Consider the following 8,691-nt stretch of genomic DNA (forward strand, 5'->3'; position numbering starts at 1 on the left):
TCACCTTAGCTCTATGGTAGTCATAAGTCTGTGTTTAAGTATGGGAGTTACGATCACCTTAGCTCTATGGTAGTCGTAAGTCTGTGTTTAAGTATGGGAGTTACGATCACCTTAGCTCTATGGTAGTCGTAAGTCTGTGTTTAAGTATGGGAGTTACGATCACCTCAGTGCTGCGATTCGTTTGCAGGAAACGGCCTGTCTGATCATGATCTTTATATATGGGTATGTATATAACGCTATAGTCCATCCCATGTACACGCATGCTCAAAGCGCTTTGCTTCATATGTATCCCTCTGTGTACAGGTGATTATGATGTGTGGTGGTCTCCAATTCAGCTTCAAACAGACAGGATGGTACTATGCTTGTGTTGAGTGAATGTAGACACAATGTTGTCAGCATCACAAACACACAAGATGTGAGGGCTACCTGATACCTGAAGGTAGCACTACATGACAGATGATGAAAATGTGCTGAATTGTATTTACAACATGAGTTTGAGAGTGTGAACATTGCAAAACCTGTTCAAATATCTGCGCCAAAGTATTAGTGTTTTTAAAATCGGTTTTCACGTGTGAATGGTTGTCAAACATATTGGTCACTTACAACCAATCAGATACTATGTAAATGTCACCTGATTTATACATATTTTACAAAATGGCGTTATTTGAGAGAAGTGAAGAAATCGGTTATAACATAATATCTGCAGTGTAAAACACTGGCAATCATTTTGAAGTTTGCCATCCTGAGTTTTATGATTGGAGTGGGTACAATGTGTGAAGCGTAATTCAGGTATCTCCCGCCATGATATTGCTAGAATATTGCTAAAAGTGGCGTAAAACCATACTCACTCACTCATGTGTGGAGACATCTAAAAGCAGCAATACATGACTTGTAATGTTGCCCTTGATGAAAATAATGAATTATAGATGTCAAGACTGGAAGTTGGTAGTCAGCTTCACTATTGCTCAACCTTGACAGTGCTGTGTGAAAAGTACCCATCGTTTCAAGAGGTCATCCTGAACAGTGGTACTGAAGCTGGGACAAGGAAGATGTTCTGTATGGCGGCTATAGCTAATACAAGGATGACCTTTGAAGGGAAAGATACCTCTCCCAGTGTGTCAGCTGTAATGATAGCTACAATCCTCCAGTAGGCCAGCCTTCAAGTCTTCATGTCAGCTATTTAGCAGACATGGTTGACTCCCATTCAATTGAAGACAAAGAATAGGCAGTTTTTTGACAGCTGATCTATCCTGTTTAATTGCAGGGGTGGAAATAACCCATTGCCCGACGTCCGAGTCCAGTGTTTTTTTCTGTCGGGCAAGCAAATTTGTATATCACACTGTACCGGTGTCCAGTTGACTTTCCAATGTTAATTATGTTGTTTGTTTAAAAACATCAACAAGAAAACGGCCCGGAATAGTGGAAAAATTATCAGGGCAAGTGATTTTACATGTGCCACTGTTCCGGAGTACACTAGCAATTTTAAAGTTCTTTCCACCCCTGAATTGATCTATTTTTTTCTGCTCCTTTTTATCCTGATTGTTTGATTCATTTGGCCAACATTCAATATGACCCTTCATATTGTTACTCTAAAAAGCTATTGTGTCAGCATAATGATATTTGGCTGAGGAAACAATAATGTTTATATGTTCAAGAAACTTTTCTTGGAGGATGTCTGCAGTGTATACTGCTGCTTCCCTTGGACAAGGCTCTTCTGGAATCTGACTATTCATCCCAGTGATGAATGGCGGAAGAGCAGGACGTGTCCTCTTGATTTCAGATCTTTGATTTTTAGAATATTATATTTTTTCAATGAACATTATATTTTATCTGAAAACTATTTTCACAATGATTAGGCATCCATGACTGAAATACAACTAATATCCCGTCTCATGCAGTGGTTGTGTCTTCCATTAATGTATGAATCCTGAGAGGAGTCACAAGTTCACGAGAGCTTAGCCAAATCCTGCAAGCATCCAGATCACGAGAGCTGGCTAAAACAGGTATTAGATGGTTACATGGTATGCTTTGTGTCAATGGTGAATCCTGTTCTAATGCAGCAGTATTGCAGCCACATGGAAAGACTGTGGGACACAGCCTCTTTACCTTCTGGGTAAATTCCATGGTGAGGTGGGCAGTGGGATAGCCTAGTGGTTAAAACGTTGGCTCGTCACGCTGAAGACCCGGGTTCGAATCCCCACATGGGTACAATGTGTGAAGCCCATTTCTGGTGTCCCCCACCGTGTTGTTGCTGGAATATTGCTAAAAGCGGCGTAAAACCAAACTCAGTCAGTCAGTCAGTCCATGGTGAGGTGTGGTCAAACTTGAACAACAATCAACGCAAATCTGGGATTCAAGCACACTAACAAGGCGAGCAAGCGAGTGTGGTTTTACACCGCTTTCAGCAATATTCCAGTAATATCGCAGTGGGGACACCAGAAATGGGCTTCACACATTGTACCCATGTGGAGAATCGAACCGGGTCTTCGGCGTGAAGAGTAGACGCTTTGACCACTAGGCTACCCCACTGCCCCCCCACTTAACAAGGGGTACATCCCCTTTTATCTATAGCCATGTGTGCTCTCACTATCAACCTTTGATTTTCCTTGTCCATTCTACTATCAAACTAAATAGTTTTAATTTGTAGCATGCCCAATAAAGACACAGAGAAATCTGATTTTTCTAAAACAATTTTATCAACATTTTGCAACAAGTGCTACAAAACAAGATGTAATGCAAAGCCAGTAACAAAATCATACATACAATGTACTATTGTTAAAAGTATATAACATACAAAATTGTACAATTTGCAGGTTAGCACTCACAACCAAAGGATAATTACCCCCATAAATACTCTATGCTGGTGAACAATTTACAGAAGATCACTATCCACACAAGCAGAAAACATTCTTTCTGTAACCGGGACATCAGTAAATGAGATTTTATTTTACATTCTGGAAATATATATGCAAGCTGATCTTTTCAAAATATAAATATGAGCAAGGAGGTGGTCAACTTGTAGCAATATAAAGGTACTCTTGCAAGAACAAAGTAGTATGGTTTTACGCCACTTTTAGCAATATTCCAGCAATATCACGGCAGGAGACACCAGAAATAGGCTTCACACATTGTACCCATGTGGGGAATCGAACCCGGGTCTTTGGCTTGACGGGCAAATGCTTTAACCACTAGGCTACTCCACTGCTCCCAAGAACAAAGAGAACGGCTTGGAGTCATCTCAATCCACAGACCACAGGCAAATACTCATGTCACATGACGTGCTTGTATAAACAACGATGTATGCAAATATCACTCATCACTTTCTACTCAACCGAGGTATGTGTAAATCTCGAAATACAGCTCAAGTAGTACTACAAGAAGTACAGTAAACAGATAGTTATGATGAACACGCCTATTACAATCTAACAGATGTAACAAACTGATTTTTTCGTCACAAACATTTTGTGTATATTTTAACCAAAATGTGTTCAACGAAAATTTGTTGAGGAACTAGAATTAGTGGTCCCTTTGATTTGTAGAACAGAATGACTTGCGGTCAGACTTGGTCCTCAGCAACCTCTGTTGGTCACCAAATGGACAGGGTCAGTGAGTGAATTGGGGTTTTACGCCGCTTCAGCAATATTCCAGCAATATCACGGCGGGGACACCTGAAATGGGCTTCACACATTGTACCCATGTGGGGAATCAAACCCTAGTCTTAAGTGATGTTTAACGCTTAAACCACTAGGCTACCCCAGCTCGCGTAGATTTGGTTGCAAAATATGTACATATCTTAATTTTGTCACAGCCATAATAGAAATTATATATTATTCTTACTCAATAAATACACCCCAACATTAGATAGAAGTTTGATTGTGTCAAAATGGTCAATATACAGATGCATTTTAGCGAAATGCTGATCACTGTAACACATCTATAGAATTATGAGAGAAAAGCAGCTCCTCCAATCAAATATCCAGATCTATATTTCTGAAATGCTGATCTCCCCCCAAACAAATACACCGATCTAAATGAGTGAAATGAAAGACTTAATGCGATTACCTAAATCACTGGACTTTGTACATGCTATTGTGGTTAACAGACATTGAGGACTTTACGTTGCCATAGCAATATTCAGCCCTCGCAACAAAACGAACTTCACACACTACACTGACGGAGGCAGACACACATTGTAAGATATTCTGGCATTAAAATATATACATACAGATATATATAAACATAAAAAGTAACTTGTTCACCTACAATCACACTAAATCAGATATGTGGCTTTGATACGATACCCATTTGCATGATGAACTGAGGCCGCTAAGAGTTTGTGTCAAGTGAACATCAGTGAATTTTGACCTTCATTTGAAAGGAAGGATTGACTGACTGAGTTTGGTTTTACGCCGCTTTTAGCAATATTCAAGCAACATCACGGCGAGGGACACCAGAAATGGGCTTCACACTTTGTACCCATGTGGGGATTCGAACTCGGGTCTTCGGCGTGACGAGCCAACGCTTTAACCACTAGGCTACCCCAGCGCCCCTGAAAGGAAGGATATGTGTTTCTTGTTAATCAGATGTCAGCTATCTAAAACATTTCACAGGGGCGTAGCTACCATTATTAAAAAAAGCCCGGGCCTACACATGATTGTTGCTGAACAGGTTGGGCAAGCCCTCAATACTATCTAAATATAAAGCTTTGCAAACCTGCTTACACGGAAACATTGGCTTGCTACGCACCTGTTTCATCTTCATTTTCTTTAAAACATGGATTTGGAAAGTATAATCTTTGCAAAAGGAAATCAACCAAACCACAAATCTACCATCAATAGCACATTCAGAAGCAAGAATTTGTTTAAAATATCCATCACAATATAATAGCAGAATTTTATTTCTTTGCCCGATTCTGAACCGATCATGTTCTTTTTTAGACATAGGATTTACTTGTCTAAATGAACATTCCACACATTTATCCATGTCTTATAACATATATAAGATAACAAATACAGATAATGTTGTGTTTTAGACAGTATTTACACGTCTAAATGCTTTGCTCACTAATGTCAAGAATTCAGTGATGACTGATTAGAAATTTCTCATCACGCTGAGAGGTATCACATCAGAGAAGCAGATCAGATTTATGAGACTGTGACTCTAGCAATTGATCTAACTTCTTGTATTGCAAGCTAAGCCCTGGTTCATCAGACACAATTGTTACAGAATATACATCAACAGTCATACAAAGTGATTGTCTTGGTGGAAACCTTCATATACATGGGTGAAAACTATCCTTATTGTTCAAATACACTGAATACTTGGATAGATTTGTAATCAAGAAACACTGATCATCACAAATATTATGTATGAAAAGAAATGGTTAATTTCATTGGTAAAAGAAATAACATTTCATAAGGTGGGATACACAGGAATGAAAATAAAATTGCCATGAAAATATCTGAATTAATTTTTTCAGATTTACTTTTAAACATGTTGAATATTGATGTGCCAGATGTATGGAGTGAGCAAGAATTTAGGTTGCAATATTCCAGCAATATCACAACTTGTGGACACATAGGCAGATCCAGGAATTTTCAATGGGGGTTGGGGGGGATTGGCTTTAATGCTGATACCAGTGTAGGAAAGATGTAGAAAATCTAGCCTGTCCACAGGACTGGCAGGTCAAATGTTTTACCAGTCCTGCCAAAATCTAGCTTGTCCTCCAAATATAAATAAAACACCTTCGGCAGTAAATATTCAAAAAGGTTATAATCATTATATATATGTCATTGGTTTGCGAAAATTGACCCGACATGAGGACGGACTAGATATTTTTTTAACCCGTCCTCCACAAAATTCACCCGTCTCGGGACGTTGGGACGGGCTATCTTTCTTTCACTGCTGTTACCCCACCATTGCAAAACATTAAATTCAATAATTCAATGTGGTGTTTAGTCATTTGCAAAGTGTGTGTGTGTGTGTGCGTGTGTGCGCGCGCGCGTGCGTGCGTGCGTGTGTGCATGTTTTGATAAAGGGAGGAGGAGGATGGGGGTGGGGGGGTGGCATGCACGCACACACACACACACAAACACACACACACACACACACACACACACCTTGGCTTTCACACATTTACCGATGTGGGAAACAAACCTTGGTCTTCAGCATGACAAGCAAATGCTTTAACCACTAGGCTACCCAAATGCCAAATGTAAGAAGAGATTCTTGTGGCATGTATATAGTTCCTTAAACTTTCATACGCAATAAAGTAATGTGAAAAAAAATGAAGTTGCATGCCTTAAATTGATATTTCTGTTCCCATAAATAGCACAGACATTCCAACAAGGACAGTTTCACTATATTTGAAGGGTCACTGGGTACACTCATATAAATATACAAATATTGGACAATCCAAACTCACTCATACACAAAAGCAATCTGAAAACACTTTTCTGTTACCATGGTTACAGAGTACATGTAATTGCGTTGGAGCAGAAATAATTAATCTCTCAAAATATGATGGGATATCGAATTCGGACAAATAAATATACATTGTATTACAATACACCTACATCAAGATAAAAATATGCCACCTAATTATATAAGCAAAGACACTCACATTTGTTCGCAATAATTTCATGAATTCCAGTAATTATTTCATCAATATTAATATTACTGTTTTTTCAGAGGTGATTAAGCATATCAACTCTTATACCACACGTAAGATAAGAAATACACAAAGCATAGAACACAAACTCCACAATGAATATTTTATTGGTGTATATTTGAATACTTCTTTGGTACTGATTTGCATAATGGCCTGCATCGGAGGCCACAGTAGTATAGGTTGCATCAAGCACCTGCTGATGCCTTCGAGATGTGCAGAGATGCTTTGTGAGAAGCATGGACTGCAATGCTGGGGACCGCCCCAGTGTTTTAACAGATGTCCAGTTCAACAGTTCAGCTGGCAGCCATGTGTGTGATTCTATCACAGATGGCCACACCACTATCACACGATGGACTGTTATAATCACTGCTTATACAATACTCTTATACTATAAAAATATCCACATATATGCTTACCTAAAAATATCTAGTTTTATATATGACATTCAAGCTTTGTTTGCATTACAAGTCATGTTTGTATTAGAGAGACATGTTTGATCACAAAAAGGAAACCAGTTTTATTACTTCCCATTCCTTTTATAAACATTAGCCAGACAAAAAAGGAAATGAAGACAATTAGATGAAAATCTGCACTTCGGAAAGGAACTTTTTTCTATGTATTTTTTAAAGATATAAAGTTCTTTTGTCTTGAGGAAGTGTTTCATCTTCTTGTACAGTAGAGGATGGAGGAAGAGGGTAAGATTCCAAGTCATACCAGACTGCCAGTTTATGTTTAAACGAGTGAATGGTCGAGTATAATTTTCTACCAATTTTAGTATTGTTCCCATAGGGTAAACTAGAAATTCACTGGGTTCAAACCCTGCCTCAGACATGACAAAGGAATACTTTAGCTACTGTGCTGTCTCACCACCCCTTCTTATAATACAATCACACTGCTAAATTAATATTTCAACTTGTAACTGTTACTTTTATGTTAATAAATTTTGTGGATATATTTTCATCAATTCAAAAGAGTAGATGAAAGATGAAATTACATTATAAAATCATCTCCATCCTGTGATGGTTCTCTGTTCATGTCGTGTCGATGAGATGTAAACTTTTGACTTACTCACTCACTGTTCCTGTGATAGGCTAACATGAAACATATAGAGTTTTATCTATGTAGGTAAAGTACTTATAGGATCATGTCATCTCCTTAACAAAGACTGAGCAGCATGGTTAGCACAGGATATGCATCTACCAGGAGCACCGCTATGAATATTTATACAAAAGTACGTAAACTACAAATCACCTGATGACAACCACAAGTCCATACTCTGATAACACCTTTAACTATGCACTGGGTTGTAAAAATATTATATACCTATAAAACTGTTTCTTTGGTGAAATGCATGTTTGGACAACAAGAACGTTCAAATATACAGTATGGCACTAACAAGATATTTTTACATGATAATAACACAACAACTGGTTCAAAATATGTCGACTGTCTAAAACAGTCATCTCTGGGTTGATGACATCCTCGATAAATCTCCACTATACCCTAGATGCATCTATGGCTCGGCCCGATAATTTTATTACCTCCCTTCGCTGGCTCCGCATTCTCATAGTAGCCAATCAGCTAAGCGTCGGTACAACCAAGTTTGCCAGTGTCAACAAAGATAGCGGTTGCAGCCGCGAAGGTTTGTTCGCAGTGCGACTCAGATTTTGGGGGAAATCATACTGACAAATTGACAGGTCTGAAACTTTAAAAAATATATATGCAAGAACTCCTTCTACCTCTTTCAGAGTATCTCTGCATCAATTGTGTTGCCGAGTTTAATCGGTTAGATAATTTAAGAAGCGAAAGCGAGTTGTGATTGGTAGACACCTGATTGGATAAAAAGCTAGCCAAATGAGATAATAAAATCATCAGGCCGAGCCGTAGATGCATCCAGGGTATAGTGGAGATTTATCGGAACGTATACCCTGGAGATTATCGAGGATGGGTTTATGAGAAACAGTGAAAGGCTAGCAGGCAGTAATACAGTAATTATGAAAACTTTCATCCCGACCTGATTG

The sequence above is a fragment of the Haliotis rubra genome, unplaced genomic scaffold (assembly GCF_003918875.1).
Source record: "Haliotis rubra isolate DU_JTF1 unplaced genomic scaffold, ASM391887v1 Scf213, whole genome shotgun sequence".
In the NCBI taxonomy this organism is placed as follows: domain Eukaryota; kingdom Metazoa; phylum Mollusca; class Gastropoda; order Lepetellida; family Haliotidae; genus Haliotis; species Haliotis rubra.